The 15,425-nt window shown below is 40.9% G+C and overlaps 1 protein-coding gene across 1 annotated transcript in view; it reads left to right on the top strand.

Annotated features, from left to right (window-relative positions):
• Positions 1–15,425, top strand: part of LOC148407017 (MAM domain-containing glycosylphosphatidylinositol anchor protein 2) — a 199,947-nt gene that overhangs the window by 17,183 nt on the left and 167,339 nt on the right. The window contains exon 2 of the mRNA XM_088402897.1: positions 6,797–6,887. The gene's annotated coding sequence lies outside the window, so the exon portion shown is untranslated. The remainder of the gene's footprint in view (positions 1–6,796; positions 6,888–15,425) is intronic.

The following is a 15,425-nucleotide window of genomic DNA, read 5'->3' on the forward strand; positions in this document are numbered from 1 at the left end:
CTACGTTATCTCAACGGCTCGCTAATAGAAGTCCTCGATCGTATTGGAAAGATATTCATCATTCCGCTTTGGCTAAGATGATGCGGTAATGCATTTTGGACAGAGCAATTTCCTCCTGTAAACCCACCATGAGCAATTTGTTCCGCTTTTTATGCTCATTTATTTGTTTTTGTTGTTGTTTTTTTCCCTTCTTCCTGTATAAGGTCCAAAGAGATCACACCGCCTCTAATAACAGCTTGTCTCTTGGGGTCAACGTTCTTAAAAGAGAGCAATTTGTTTCCAAGAGGCGACTAAGTAAAGAACTGACGGAAATAAACACCTCGCTCAAAAACGTAGGAGCTAGCAAACTTACTAACTTGGGCGCTAAAAGCTAACCATCAAACTTATAATTTAACTAGCGCTTGAAATAAAAATGTATCCTTTGTTCTCTTTGTTTCTATTAATCCAGGTAACTACCTACATGTCTAATTAGTTAGCAATTGTGTCATTAGTCATCTGCTAGCTGGAGCCTGAGCCGCAGTGGGTTTGTTTGCAGAGTAAACATGGTGGCTAACATTTGTTTCTTATCAAATGCTTCGTGCGGGAACTGTCCCTGGTCCTCATGGTGCATGAGTTTTTGAAGTTATAAATAATGTACACATTAATTCATTGTTTTGACGACATACAGCAGGAAGGGAATTTTGCCGTTAACTGATGACCTCTGGTATACAACAAATACGCGAGTGCTTCGGAGGCCTTTTAGAAGAACCCCAAGAGTGCCTCATCTTTCCTGTCTATTAGAGGAAATGCCTCGCTAAGGCTCGGGCTTAACAAGCATTTTATTGTTTAGATCGATGCTTTTTCCTCCGAGACCGTCCGAGCTAAATCCTCCTCGGCGAAGGTTGTAGTACCTCCTCTTTGTTGCCGGTATCTTACATGCATGCCATTCATCGGGGAGCGTTTCTGCAGAGGCGTCTTGCTTGATCACCAGACCGAGCGGCGGCATCACCTTTGCCTCAGAAGCAACCGAGCTTGCGGGGCTACCTAGCGTCGGCGCGCGAGAGAGCGCTGAGAGGCTAATTTGGTTTATAAGGAATATTCTTGTTAATAATTGACTCCCAGCGGGGGAGCTTGGAGAGGAGGAAGAGGAGTTCTTACTCGATAAGACTACCAATGAGCTTTTAATCTGGTAGGATAATGGAGGGAATTTAGAGGATGTCTGCGCTGACAGGTGAGCCTTAGTTTAGCCAGTTACGGTAAATGTACTCAAAAATTGAGTTATGCATCGATGGGTTCATTTTACAATGTATCTCTCATTATGATTGCAGTCCTAATTGTTTTGTTGGCACCTCGGGAGCAGAAAAAAATTGTGGACAACTTGTGTGATGTATCGCCACCTTTTAAATTGAGTTATTTGAGAAAACTTCATATTATAGCACCTCCTTTTCACGCCCATATAAGATGACATCGTGACTCGAACTGCCTTCTCCATCACTCCGTGGAGACATCTTGTTTTTAACTTATCTGCGGCACCGTAGCCATCCGTTAAGTTCAGCGCCGCGAAGAAAGAGAATGTCAAACGTAGTTCTCACCAGAACGCCATCGCTCGGCTGGTCACTGCTAGCTAAAAGGAGGTGTCAAGAGAAACACCTGTTCCTCATGAATGACGCTCGCGCCCAGCATGCCGAAGAAATTGCATTTCCCGTTATGGGAATGGAAATGGACATACGTTATTTTAGTAAGCCTGTGACAAAGATTTCAAATGTCAAGGCTATACGAATGAATCGCTCAAAGCCATCAATCAGTGGGGCGTCAGTAAAATACAGTCATTTAAGAGTACTTTACTTGGCCTAAAAATTGCCATTATTAGCAATAACACCGCTTCACCTTTATAGAAAGTGAAAAGTTACGGATATATTGCGTTTTACTGCACTTTGAGGCTTCAATGGTTTCTTCAAGGTGTTGGAGTGCTTCAGCGTGCCTTTTTTTTCCATTTGTATTGTCCGGGATCATTTTTGTACCAAACATCTCCAATCGTACTGAGAGCACTAAAAGATTTTCTGACCAAAGTATTTCTACAACATTTGGGGAAGGGAAACATCCAAAATGTTTTGCCAAGGTGCAGAATCGGCCCTCCTGTTATGTGAGAGGGAAAATCGACCAGTTTCCCGCTTAGCGTAATCAATATACACGATTCCCATTGTCACGGTTCATTTAGTATATTTGCTTAGTTAATAATGGATTAAAAACGTGTGTTTATTGGAATTGTTTCCCCCATTTTTCTTTTGCATCATTAAACAAGCCACAACTTAACCAGATAGAAATACAGGAAACTTATTCATGTTCCAAGAGGAATTCGCGTTTTTGTTTTGCTGCCTTACGTATGTCTAATTTACTTCATTTTATTCATAACGCATCGCATTTCGATCGCATGATTTGGAGGATTTCCCGAGTTATTACCAATGTAGGAAATCTGAAACACGTTCTTTATTTGAAATGCTTTCTGCATTTATAGCATTTTAACGCAACGCCATACAGGGCTAAGGTTCGCAGCGCTGCTCCAAATTGTGATTGATTACCTCATTGATCGGGCCGCATAAACATTTACAAAACGATCAAGCAAACTGGAAAACCGTCGGCAGCAGCGTGGGGAACAGTTTTCCATACGGCGCAGTGGTGCTCCTGTGCGGCTGAAATGCAAGAGGCTCATTACGCCCGCAGTTGCCTGATGAGACATTTTAATTACGAGCTAGCGCTACTCGCCTCGCATTCCAGCGTGTGTTACTGCCGTTTCAGAAATTATTCGTCAGGTCGTCATGTGGGTCAGTGAAAGTTTGCCTCAAAGCACTAAAGACAACTAAGACTCACTGTTGTTGAGGTTAGAGACTAGGGGGTTTCAATCATTCAGTACCTGACATTCTTAGATGCTTTTTAATACAAATGCTTTAAAAAAAAAAAACAAATCAACCAAAAGTCAGTAAAAAAAAAAAAACACGCACAAAAATAGCACAAACACGATCATCAACCAGATCAGAAGATCAGAAGGACCAATGTATCCAGTGTATTTAACAGTCCAGTCTATTACCGCTTCTTTTTGTGGATGATACCAAAAATATTGCAAATTTGCTGTTAACATCCATTTAAATATATCAGGAAAAAATAATAAACACGGAGAAATTTATACCCAAATTGCTAATCGCTGACATCATTGATGGATTGACAAACCGATTTTGCGTAATCAATTTTGCGTAAAATCTCATCGTTTCTGTGTCAAGTAATAGTCAATATTTTAGCCCTTGCACATAGTAATAAACTCTTTACTTGTTTTATTTTGTGCCTTAAAAATCCATAATAAGGCGAGTTATGAGTTCTGACCCACAACTCTTAGTCGTAGATGGCATTTGCTCCCTTTTTCTCGCAAATGTTATCATCTCGGTGTGAAAGAGGCCTTATTTAAATGAAGTTGTCTGGAATTCACGGACTACTGCAGGGTACGACGCAGATACAATTGGCTGATGCTGCCGTGCAATGCATCTCATCCCGCCATCATCCGTAGGGGGGAAAAATATTGAATTATAGAGCCCTTAATTCGTTTGGGTAATCCCGCCTGTCAGCTGCTACGGAGAGAAGTCATCTCCCAGGACTACATTCATCAAGTGGCAAGCGTCATCCAATTAACACACCAGGACCGAGTGGCTGGGATTTACCCAGTCCAATTGGTGCACCAGTTAGTTGTTATATTTGCAACAGTTGGAAAAAAAAATAATCCCTCGGTGATTCCCTGCTGCTGCCAGATACGGGGGAATTAAAAAGTAATCAAATTCCACTCACTTATACGGGCATATTTTCACCGCACACCGCGGAAACGCCTACAAGCTCAGTTTATTATTAATAGCGCGCATGCTAAAGGGCGATGCCAGAAAATTATTAACGACAAAAGCCTTTCCGCCAGCATGTTGTGGGAATGCAAACCGAAAAACATCAGAAAAACACATCTGCAGCATTTTTATTAAAGAAGTATCTAATATATATATATATATATATATATATATATATATATATATATATATATATGCATATATAAGGAGAAAAATTTACTTTGTACAACATATAAAAGAGTATTACATTAGGAAGACTAGTCAAAATACTCATTAACATCTGAGATCCCGCAAATTACTGCAAGAAAAACACTAAAGGCGTTACATTCCCCAAAAGTCCCTTTGAAGAAGTAGGAATATGATGAAGGGATCACGTTACAAGCAAAAGAGTAGCGTCAAGAACTCCGATGAATTTGACCAGATTGTGATTTCAGAAAATGGCTAATTTGGATCACCCCACCATCACACCAACAGCAGATGGGCAAACGACACGCAAACACCATCAAATACCACAGAAGCAGCAGAATAGCACACATTAGCATTGGCCTTTGTGATGTTTTCTTTTCCGCAGTACGCACCACACACTTGTATGCATGATTCGGCAAGGTCACAGCACTTTTTTTTTTTAAATAATATATGAGACTCTATACATCGAAATTCAATAGCTGCGCATTGATTTCCTTTTGTGAAGTTGTACAAAGAAATCAAAGATGGAGGTAATTAAAGAGCACATCAGCTACGGCTCTCTTATTATCGTGCGAAAGGAGCCGAAAAAAAAATACCATTTTGAGAAATTCATTTTCCGCTTGATTAGATTAGAAGACTGACGGGAGGAACTTAAAGCGCAATTAACCATCATTGAGGCTGGATTCTTACTGTGGGGGGTTGATTTTCGACGTCACTGAAGGACGTTTGTCGAATGGTCTCTCTTCTTGTTTCCTCTGTTGTCATGCCAATGCTAACAGGACCTTCTTTCATTATGAAATTATGTGAGTCGATATTTATTTGACTTAATATACTGCGACAAGACTATGACATACAGATAACTCTGATAATTCCTGTATTTTATTATATATATATATATATATATATATATATATATATATATATATATATATATATATATATATATATATATATATTTCTTTGATATCAGGATCGGTTGAGGATTTGTGGCTCTACATACTGTATATTGTGCAGTATTACGTTGGTTGAACCACAAAAACATGGTGTGATTGTCAAGGACAAAGCGGACTACAATGTCATCGTTCACATGACAGCTACTGTGTTAATTCATTCAGTTAATTCATATATATATATATATATATATATATATATATATATATATATATATATATATATATATATGTGTGTGTATATATATATATATGTGTGTGTATATATATATATATATATATATCCATATATATATAATTATATAATTTGTGTGTGTGTGTGTGTGTGTGTGTGTGTATAAATACAGTAAAGTTGATTTTCTCTCTGACACAAAGCAACTTTCGGCATTTATTGCTGATGTTGGAACCTCCTCCCCCTCATCCATCTCCCCTTTCCCTCGGGATTGGACATCCAATCACGTGAGAGCAAGAAGTGTAATTAGCCGCTCAAGGAGCAACACAGCAGTGACATACGATCAACATTTGAGACAGCGAAGAGGAGGAGGATGTTCATATGAGCAAATGAAGGTGCCGCATGGAAAAAGAGGGTCAATACCCTGAAGAGTCATTATGGCCCATCTACACCATCCGTCCAAATCAGCCTTGCCACCCACGCCGCCGCACTTTTAATTAGACCCCGAGCATCTCGCCGTCCTCTCTAGCACTTTGCAAGTTTCGGACAACGGCCCTGCAGGGGCATGCGGGAAACTGGAGGGATGCTGGGTGGGCGGTAAGGTGGGATGTTGGAGCGTGGGGTGCAATGCGTGCGCTGCTCACCTTGAATTCAGCGCGGAGAGGTTTTCATACGCAGCCACACGGATAATGAGCAGCTGGAGTTTTGGTGATTTCCTGTGAGGGCGACATAAAGAGGAATCAGCACTCTTCAGGACTCATTATCTCGCCGCTGCTGTTGCTGTCACTGCATTAAAAGTAGCGGTCACTGAACCTCTCGCCGCCAACTTCCTCCTAAAATCACCCTGACAAGCACAAGCAAGCAAACGTCCGTCCGCGACATATTCCCAAGGTTGGCGCGGGATCGTCTCGCCTGTTTCCAGTTCATTATACATAGTCTAATTGTGACCAAAAATGTGCGACTGCAAGCCAGGGTCACCTCGAGAACACGGGTGCCCAAGTCCGGTCCTCCAGAGTGCCTATCCAGGCTCTTTTCCGTGCAACCCTCATCCGGTACACCTGATTCAAGTGACCGTGATTGTTATCAGACTTTTCCAAAGCTTGCTGATGAGCTGAATTTTTGAATCAGGTGTGCAGGATGAGGGTGACGTGGAAAACAGGCTGGACAGGGGCTATCAAGGACCGGACTTGGGCACCCCCTACCCTAGGAGTAAAACTACGTCGCTGCGCTGTCACAAACATGGTGCAAAAGTAGGCTTTGCTGGTATATGTAAGCAGGGCTGGACTCACAGTGACCTTTTGCTCTGGGACTTGAGACTTGACTCGGACGTGGAACCAAACACTTGGACTTGGTTCGGACTTGTGTGACGAGTCACTGAGGACATCGGTTTATCAAATCTGGGTTCATGTTGAGCATTCCACAGAAATGTTTTCATTTTGGTAAACCCCAATAAAAATTCCATCCATCATCTTAAACATGAAATCATTTCTTGTGCCGCTCCGTTAAGCTTCTGCGAAACCAGTAGAGTCGAAATTCATTATCCAACCCAATAAATCGAAGAATAATAGCTGGAGCTGCAAATATGAAGATGCGAGGGTCCTCTTTTACCAAAGTTTATGTCGCTCCCACAGGTCCTTAATGGATGTGCTCGGCGTATCCGGTCACAATGGCGCTACGGCACGTTGAATTAATCATGGAGAGGACGATGATGAGCGATGACAGGTGAGGACAAGCATGGATATGTGAGTGGGCCAAGCTGAATGTCACGTCCATGTGCATCAACGGTTGACCTTGCAAATATACCCACGACTTACACAATCGCATCGGATACTGTATCACAACCTTTGAAATCTGCCAATGGATAAAATATGAATATTGGAGCAGCTTTCGCTGTATTGCGAGCTCCTGGCATTGGCGCAAACTTTAATAATTCACACACACAAGTATGAATACATTTGTATAATGTATGATAATATGAAGGTTAGACTTGAATTTTACACTCAAGGACCATTTAGTGGATTTCTCCCTGGATTTCTAGACTCGCTGTCAAGGCCCCACTGCCGTAAATGCGTGGTCATCCCATTAGAACAATTTCAAGCCTGAAAAACAATACTTCTTTGTCAGCGATTGCCAATCGGTAAATGTATGATGCCATCGGAGCATCGTAACAGTGCAAAAGACGATCAAACGTATGAAACAGATTGTCATATTATGTTTTATTGTAGTACCAGTGGTGGGCAGTCCTTCACCTTCACCTGGTATATGAGAAACCTAAAAAAAAGGTGAAATAAGCACTGACAGAAAAAGGGGTTTTGTTTGTGATTTTCACTCATTCATAGAGGTTAGAATTTCACTCATAGACACCCGTTTTGCAGATGAACGGACCAGCAAAAATGCGTAAAACATCCACCTTTTGGTAACAAAGTGATGGCCGAAGACTGAATGAAAGACTATGGGTCACAGTTTGGTTGGATTTAAAAAAATGGTGGCCGCACGACGACAAATGGTCAATGATGGACCGGCAAAAATGTGTTCAATCCCCACCTCTGCTAATCACCTTTTTTAATTTTTAAAAAGATCGAGGGTCAGAGGAGGAACTGGTTTGGAATAGAGATAAAAACAAATGGGGCTGCGTTGAATGTTCCCAATTATTTGAAAGTAACCGCTACGCTACTTTTGGTACACTGCTCACCTATGTTGATGTGTAAAACCATGCTGCATTTTAAACAATCTGTAGAAAAGTGAACCAGGCTGCCAACTCTAAAATTTAGAGGAAGCCAACAATAGCTATAAACTCACTGTTCTTCTTGACACGTTACTTTTTTCTATTATTGTACAAAGGCTCACTGAAAAGACAATTCTTGACCGTAGAGCGTTCTTGAAGGCTACAATTTTTTTCGTAACATCCAAAACATAGTCTTAAGAGACAATTCCCAAAGCAAGCTAGCTTAGCTGTGTGAGTTTAGCTTTCCTTAACAACAGAAAAGCACACATCTTCCACTAGTCAATTAAACCACCCGGCAAGCTTGATTCACCCCTCCATATGCTTTTTTTTTTTTTTTTTTTTTTTTAATACATTATACATCTGGAGATGTTATGGGACCCCTATGAACAGAATAGCTGACAACAATTGCTGACAATGTGACTATTAGAAAGTGGAGGAAGAAACACACACACACACATTAGGAAAAAATGCAATGTGTATAGTTTGCAAAGTGCGTGCACAAGGGTTAAAAAAAACTGCTAAACAACAGACCGCTAAATCGACATTTTCACTCATTGTGTACCATTAAAATGATACAACCTGATATCAACATCCCATCTTGTACCACGCATTAAAGTATTTACATTTTTCTATACCGTTGAACTTGAAGTCTTTACTGGTTAATGATTATCATAATATTGCTACAAACCAGGATTGACAGTTTACATTTTTTTTTTTTAATTATCTCAGACTCCTCAAAATGTGCCCTTCTTCTGTATGCTCTCCCCTTTAATCCCATGCAACGACCGTTGGGCCGGTCCCTCTACTATGACAACATATGCTAATGTGTCCCCAGCTACGTGAATGGAAATTAGGCCGCCGCGAAAGAAAATGCAGCTTTGCCATGGGGGGGGGGACCAAAGTCCAAACAGACACAGATAAGATCACGTCAAATTTGATCAGTGATGAATTATGCATCAGGCCACTTATAGAGAGTTCAGGCTTTCATCTGTCTCTGTAATCATGCACTGCTGTATTTTTTTTTTTTTCTTTGCGCATTCAAATGAATTATGTGCGTAGTGGAGTGGGAATATGTCCCATTCACAAGCAAAGTGATCCAGACAAGTCGCTGCTTCGATTGCATTTCCCATCACAGCTCCCGCTGGAAGCTGGACTTTTTCCAAGTTAATCTGAAGTGGGAGGCGGGGCTTGGACAAGTTTGTAAACATCAGAGAAAACCCGTCGTTTTCAGTAAAGTCAGTCCGCGTATATTTTGTAAATATTAGGCAATTTAGTATTCAATATTTGTAAAACGGTATTTGGATTGAACATCAAAGACGGTATCGAGCCTCACGTTTATGTTTTGTACATCAAAAACACATTTCAGTCTTGTCTTCATCCTTTTTTGTAAACAGACAAATCAGAATTTTCAATCAACTTCAAAGCAATGTTTTGGAAATGTTGAAAAGAATTTTTTCACAGTCATTAGTGTTTAGTTCAAACACTTGTTTTTTAAAATTTCAACCACTTGTTTTTTTAATCATCAAACTAATAATAAGATGATTTCTAGTCAAAAACGATCTGTACAATAATATGTTGGATGTTACTCCTATTTTCGGTTTGGTCGCGTGACGTTGGCAAGCTGAGCATGAAACGACATAAGAAACAGGTGGCCGTTACCTCATTAATTTTTCACAAATGCAATATTAATCAGAATATCATGTTTTGACTGCTGGGGCCACATGGACTATATTAAAGAGCGTTTTTTTGACTTGGCTTCCTGTTTTCATAATTCATGAAAACACAATCTTCAGTGGACTCAAGTAAAAACAGCTCACATGTGCAGCGGTTTGAGAAACTTCAAAGACAGTCGGACTTGAGGGAGCCTTATGCTAGCTCGGATCCTAGCTGGCCTTTGATGGAGCTTTTCATTCTTCTCATCGCGCTCTTTGCAGCGTGTCAGACAAATTACTGTCCTTTCCTCATGTCAAAGCTCACGAGTAGTTCAACGACCCACCGCTCCTGTCATCGCTACCTTCTTTTTTGTGGGGGCAACGAGCTGCCAAAAGGATTATGTCGCCGTCGCCTGACAGGAGGCACAAGATCGATACGTGACTAATGCAATCGGTCTTCCCCTTCTGAAGGAGGCTTTTTTTTTTGGTCTTCGCCTCCACTTCCTGTACTGCGTCTGATATCCTGTCCCATCGCTCAGCGCGAACGCCAGATTCTGGTGCGCGTCAGGATTCTTGTCACTGGCCATTCCGAGTGAGCCGTCATCCACCTGCAAGTGGAGCTCATTAAAAGAGACGGCAGCGCGAGAAGGAGAGGACGGCCCTCCTCTGTTTTTGATATTTCCGATGCGAAATTGACTTTTTTGTCATCGTAATGAAATAGTCACGGCGCCTTAGGATCTTCACCGGCGTGCAAGCAATAACATCTGGCAAAGAGATGGCACGTGCACACGAGTAACAGCGATTGAAATATTCGCAAAATGATGCTCCCGTATGTGCATGGCAACAGCTCAAATAATCCAAATTAAAGACAAAAATATTAAAAGGATTTTGCTATATGTTAATGAACTGAAATGGCACTCAAAAAAGCACTGGCCCGAAAAAGCGGCTGTCCAAAATCTCTGAGAAATCTGACTGAGAATACGATCTTTCAAATGTCACGTTAAACCAGAATGATAAAAATAGACATTTTAGTGCTTCTTCTCATCATTTACACGTTTACCAAATCTCATGTTGGTAAATCGTGAACACTCGCGTGGTCAATATTTCTGTCAGACTCCGTTTATCTTTTTAGGATTTTAGGATTTTTTCGGACTTTTGTGTGTGTGTGTGTGTGTGTGTGTGTGTGTGTGTGTGTGTCTACTCAAGATAGAAGGTACATTGAGACCCAAAGCATTGAACCAAATTACCTGCCACTATGTGAAACTAGCTACAGGGGCAAAAATTTGGACAAAGGTAAAATGAATGAAAATGAAAGCGAAAATTGATGCTTGAAATTGAAATGGAAGACTTCCTGTGTCTTTTGGAGTATTTTTGACGCCTTTGAGCAAGTCTCCTCATGAGATGTACCTTGTGAATGTTATGTTGCTAAGTGGCACTGGCTGAATTTTCTACAAAGGAAAAAATGGACAAAATGACCCTTAATCTGCCATTTTTTTTTTTACCAAAATGGCAGACCTTGTATCTCTCTATACTTGGCTTTCTGATGTATCTCCCTTTTTTTTCCAACCCCTTATCATAAACAAATCCTGCCAATCATGTCGTCAAAAGTAATGTTCCGAATTTTTTCGGTCTCTCCTGGGCCAAATCTTTGGTTTGGCCCATCGTTATGCAAAAATGCAACCCCATACACTCATTTCCGCCAACAAGGCAAGTCTCGGTGTGAGAACTACTTAAGCCCAATAGAAAGGATTGTGTGCTTTTTAATGAAGTCTTTAATCAGCCCGCGACGTGACCATCTATTTATTAAGCGGCACTGCCGGTGTTTCCCGATGCTCTTTGGCATCCCGACATCTCTTTAGCTATGCTGAGGGCAGCGAATTGAACCGGTGTTAAAATACACACTATGAACACACGTTCTGCTTGCTATGCACTCAGGAGACACACTCATCATCATTTTGACATGCCGCCTCCCCGCACCCCCCCCATTGGTTGAAACTTTCTAACATGCCCATAAAAAGGCACAAAAGAAGCTGCGAAGTGATGAAGAATTATGTGTGACTCGCATGACAGTTTCATCTGATTTTTTTATGCATTGGTGGCCATTTTGTCGTTTTTTTGTCAGTGCTTAAGATGGCTGCTTTATTTGGTGACTAATTTTCGCTCATATAAGAGATAAATTTATAACTTTCCGAGTCGCTTATGTTTGGTTTTAAATTGTTTTTATTCGGACATATTTTCACTCCTTTTCCGCCTCGTGTTTGTGCTTGGATGCTTTCTTTTTTTGGGTGACTGCTTTTGCTCTGTTTTGGTGTTTTATAATGGCATTAGATTACATTAGATTTATCTTGGTGACTTCCTGTCTAGCTGGTGCCACTTTTTTGTTGGAAAAGGTCAGGTCACATTACCAGGAGTATGCTATCCCTTGGCGAAAATATTGTCGGGATGTTGAGGATGAAAATGACCCAAAACTGGTCAAAATACAGCAAGGGGGTTAATCAAATTTGCGCAAGCCTTTTTCTTATTTAGATATGGGTCATATAGACTATGTTTGGAAAAGTCACATGAAAATATTGTTCAATTTTTCTAGCTTGGCATGCACATTCTTGTTTGGATTCAAGACTGGATATTTTGTCAATTCGTGACTAAAATTCGTCTCAAAACGCTGAATTATCTTGAAAATTTGAGGGTTCTTTTGCAGAAATTTGACACTCCCTCATTGTATATTTGCCATTGTAAAATTATGAGTTTATTCTTGAAATAGTGAAACCTTTTTTCAAAACCAAAGTTACAAATTCCTTCACTTAAGGTCGCAACTTCTTTGTAACTCATGAGCTAACTTTTTACCTTGTAAAGGTTAGATTTTGATTCTCTCCCCTGAATAATAGTACGATGTCCTTGGAGCATAATGAGTTTATTCGGTCACACCCCCTTCCCCTTCCATTGCTTTGCATTATCCTCACTGAGATTGTTAGTTATCTCCCATTGTACTGAGAATTGCTCCAACATTATTATTATTTTTTCATGCAATCGAACTGACTGACTTCATGTTAATAAGAAAAGAGACACAAGAACCGTATCTATGTTTGTGCCGCACGTCAGGGGAGAAAATGACACGGTAATAACAGGCATGATGCTTTCTTTTCATGCGTTGCGAGGTGATTACAATTCCTTTCCGTCGGCCCAGTGGAAAAGCAGCCGCGTAAATCAAATCCGCCGCCTTATGATGGCGAGAGACGGCAACAATTTTTGTAGCATGATATGCAATATTCATCGCGCATCAATAATTCATTTGTTTTCTCACAAGTCGGCCTAAAGTGATTGTGGCCCTATTTCATTTGGCCATGTATCCAGTGGTTAGATGCGGAGCGCTGTTTGGATAGCTTTCCATGTTACGCGTTTGTATCTGCTGCTTGGCGGCGCCGTGTCGTTTTTCTCCATCAAGGCACACACTTAGATGGGAAAAATCTCAGGGACTGCACGGCACCAGTCAAAAGTTTGAAATAAGATCACAAATGGTTGGAAACACATTAAGGGGTCAAGAAATTCAAGATTTAACTTGATATTGCACTGCGATCGACTTAGAGGCATTTTAGTTCACGAAGCACCATCCGCATCATAAGGCTATGTGAGAAAATCCCAAAAAGTGCAATCTGGACAGAGGAGGCCTTCTTTGAAGAATCTAAATGATAAAATGCTGTCAAATTTCATTAACATCTCAACAATTTCACGTGTGGAATTCCACTATTAATCCAATTCAAGAAATGTTAATGCAATGAAAAAATATTGAGTAGGTTTTCCCAAATTTGCTCTGTATACGCTGACAATTTTCCTTCTTCAGTGTGAACTTTGAACACATTCTCACACAGATGGCGCAAAAATACTTTTGGCCGCCTGATTGTTGTGTACATCAAAAGACCATTTCAACTGACGCCTGCGGTGATTTATTGAACGTTTTCTCCGCAATTGACAGCGATACCCTCCTGAGACCTAGCCTATTACTTCGTGTCCACTATAGTGTCCATTTTGTCTCAGCGGGACAGCAGAGTGAATTGCATCCCATTGTACGTCCTCTGCTGAGCACACTGGGACTTAATAGGATCGCTCAAATGAGTCAAATGACAGACAACAAAAACAAATGTACGCTGAAGCGGACACAAATGATTAGGCTGGGTATCAAGAGGATAAGAGTAAAATATCGATTAGCATATCCCCCGTGTCCATTGAAACTGGAAAAAAAAAGCAGCAAATGGGGGAATTTCAATTCAAAGGCCGGAATTAAATCGCATACTTAAATGGCAGAGATATACAGCGCAGGCGGCCATACAAGCGCCTTTCCCAAACAACCAATTAGCCACATCTGCTAGCATCCTCGCTCAGGTACAAACAATGATTACCTCTGGCCTTTTGGAGAGCGCCTCGCGTGTCATTTGGCGCCGGTCCGAATCCGGCCAAAAGTTAACTGGCACATAAGCGTTTTCCCCGCAAAACGATGCCGGTTCAACTCGTGCTCTGCTCTCCCTTCGCCCCAAAAATGTATAAACACGCTCTGGCTGACACCAGGCTCATTTTTTCAATCTTTTCTGGAGAGATAATTACATTCTCAGGCGCAGAGCAACACGTCGGGAATGTCTGCGCAGCCCGATTGTGCTCGCTCGGGCCATGATATTAAAGTAGCCCTTTTCTCCTTTTAAGGAGGCGTAGCTAATCTTCGCCGGATTAATCGAATGGAATAGAATAAGCCTAAACGGACAGTGGCAGGCGGCGTGCAAGAATAACCATATCAAAAGCTCAGAAATATCTATGTACACAAGAGACTGAGAAGAATGAGCGTACTGTGCATGAATAATACATGTGCCAACTGGTAAATTAATAAATACATACCATACCGTATATACAGAAGTCAATATGGAATTCAGAAGTAATTGCCAGCAACAAATAATACAAATATAAGCGGCGGAGTAGCAACTAAAACGTAAAGCAAATCCAAATGTTATATCCTCCCGAGACCCATCCTATTCAGTTGTGAATGTTTGCTTTGGACTCATCGGCGATACCTTGCTAAGTTCCAGTGCGCTCGGTAGAGAACATCGTGGCCTTCCCGAGGATTGCTCATGCCGGCTCATTGCTGAAACAAAATGAACACAACAACGGAATGAAAATGAATAGGCTGCATCTCAAGAAGGTATATGCAGACGTGTATGTAATAATAAATAGAATAGAAAATATCTATCGGGCAAATAGGATTCTATATGTGTAGATGTGAACGGTTTTGAAAAGTGGAACGGTTGGTTTTCTTTTCAAATATTCATGTTTTCAGTTTTATTGTCATGCATAGTAATACCACCCAGTGAAATTCTTCTTCTGTTCACCGCGCCGAGCGGACTGCGTTCCATAATCGAGTAAATAATAAGGTAGGCAATAACACGAAAACAAACAACAGTAATACAGCACAAGGGTAGTAATAATGAACCGCAAATAAATGACTTAAATTCTGAGCATATTATGAAGTAGATTGAGTGGAAATATATGAGGAAAATGGTGCAGAATATGTATTTAGCAGCTTTCCTGCACTGTGCAGGGGTGTAAGGTGCATGTGTGCATGCGGTAAGAGGCAGATTAGTGTGTGAGTATTAAAGCGGTACAGTAGAACCCAAACACAGTACACCAGAGCACAAGAGTCTTTGGGAGTGATTTTTAATGTCTAACACAACCGTTCTAGAAAAGACAGGCGAGTAGGAACACAGTTGACCTAAGAGTCTCTAGGGTCCTGGACATGTCATATTCTGTAATCCATTGGTAGCACAACAGGGAAACTGATATTGCAATAGGAAGCTGGATGAGCTAGTTGAATATTTGCCACAAAATATGCACAAAAGCATTTCC

The sequence above is a fragment of the Hippichthys cyanospilos genome, chromosome 20, assembly GCF_059441005.1.
Source record: "Hippichthys cyanospilos isolate Australia breed blue-spotted pipefish chromosome 20, RoL_Hcya_1.0, whole genome shotgun sequence".
In the NCBI taxonomy this organism is placed as follows: Eukaryota; Metazoa; Chordata; class Actinopteri; order Syngnathiformes; family Syngnathidae; genus Hippichthys; species Hippichthys cyanospilos.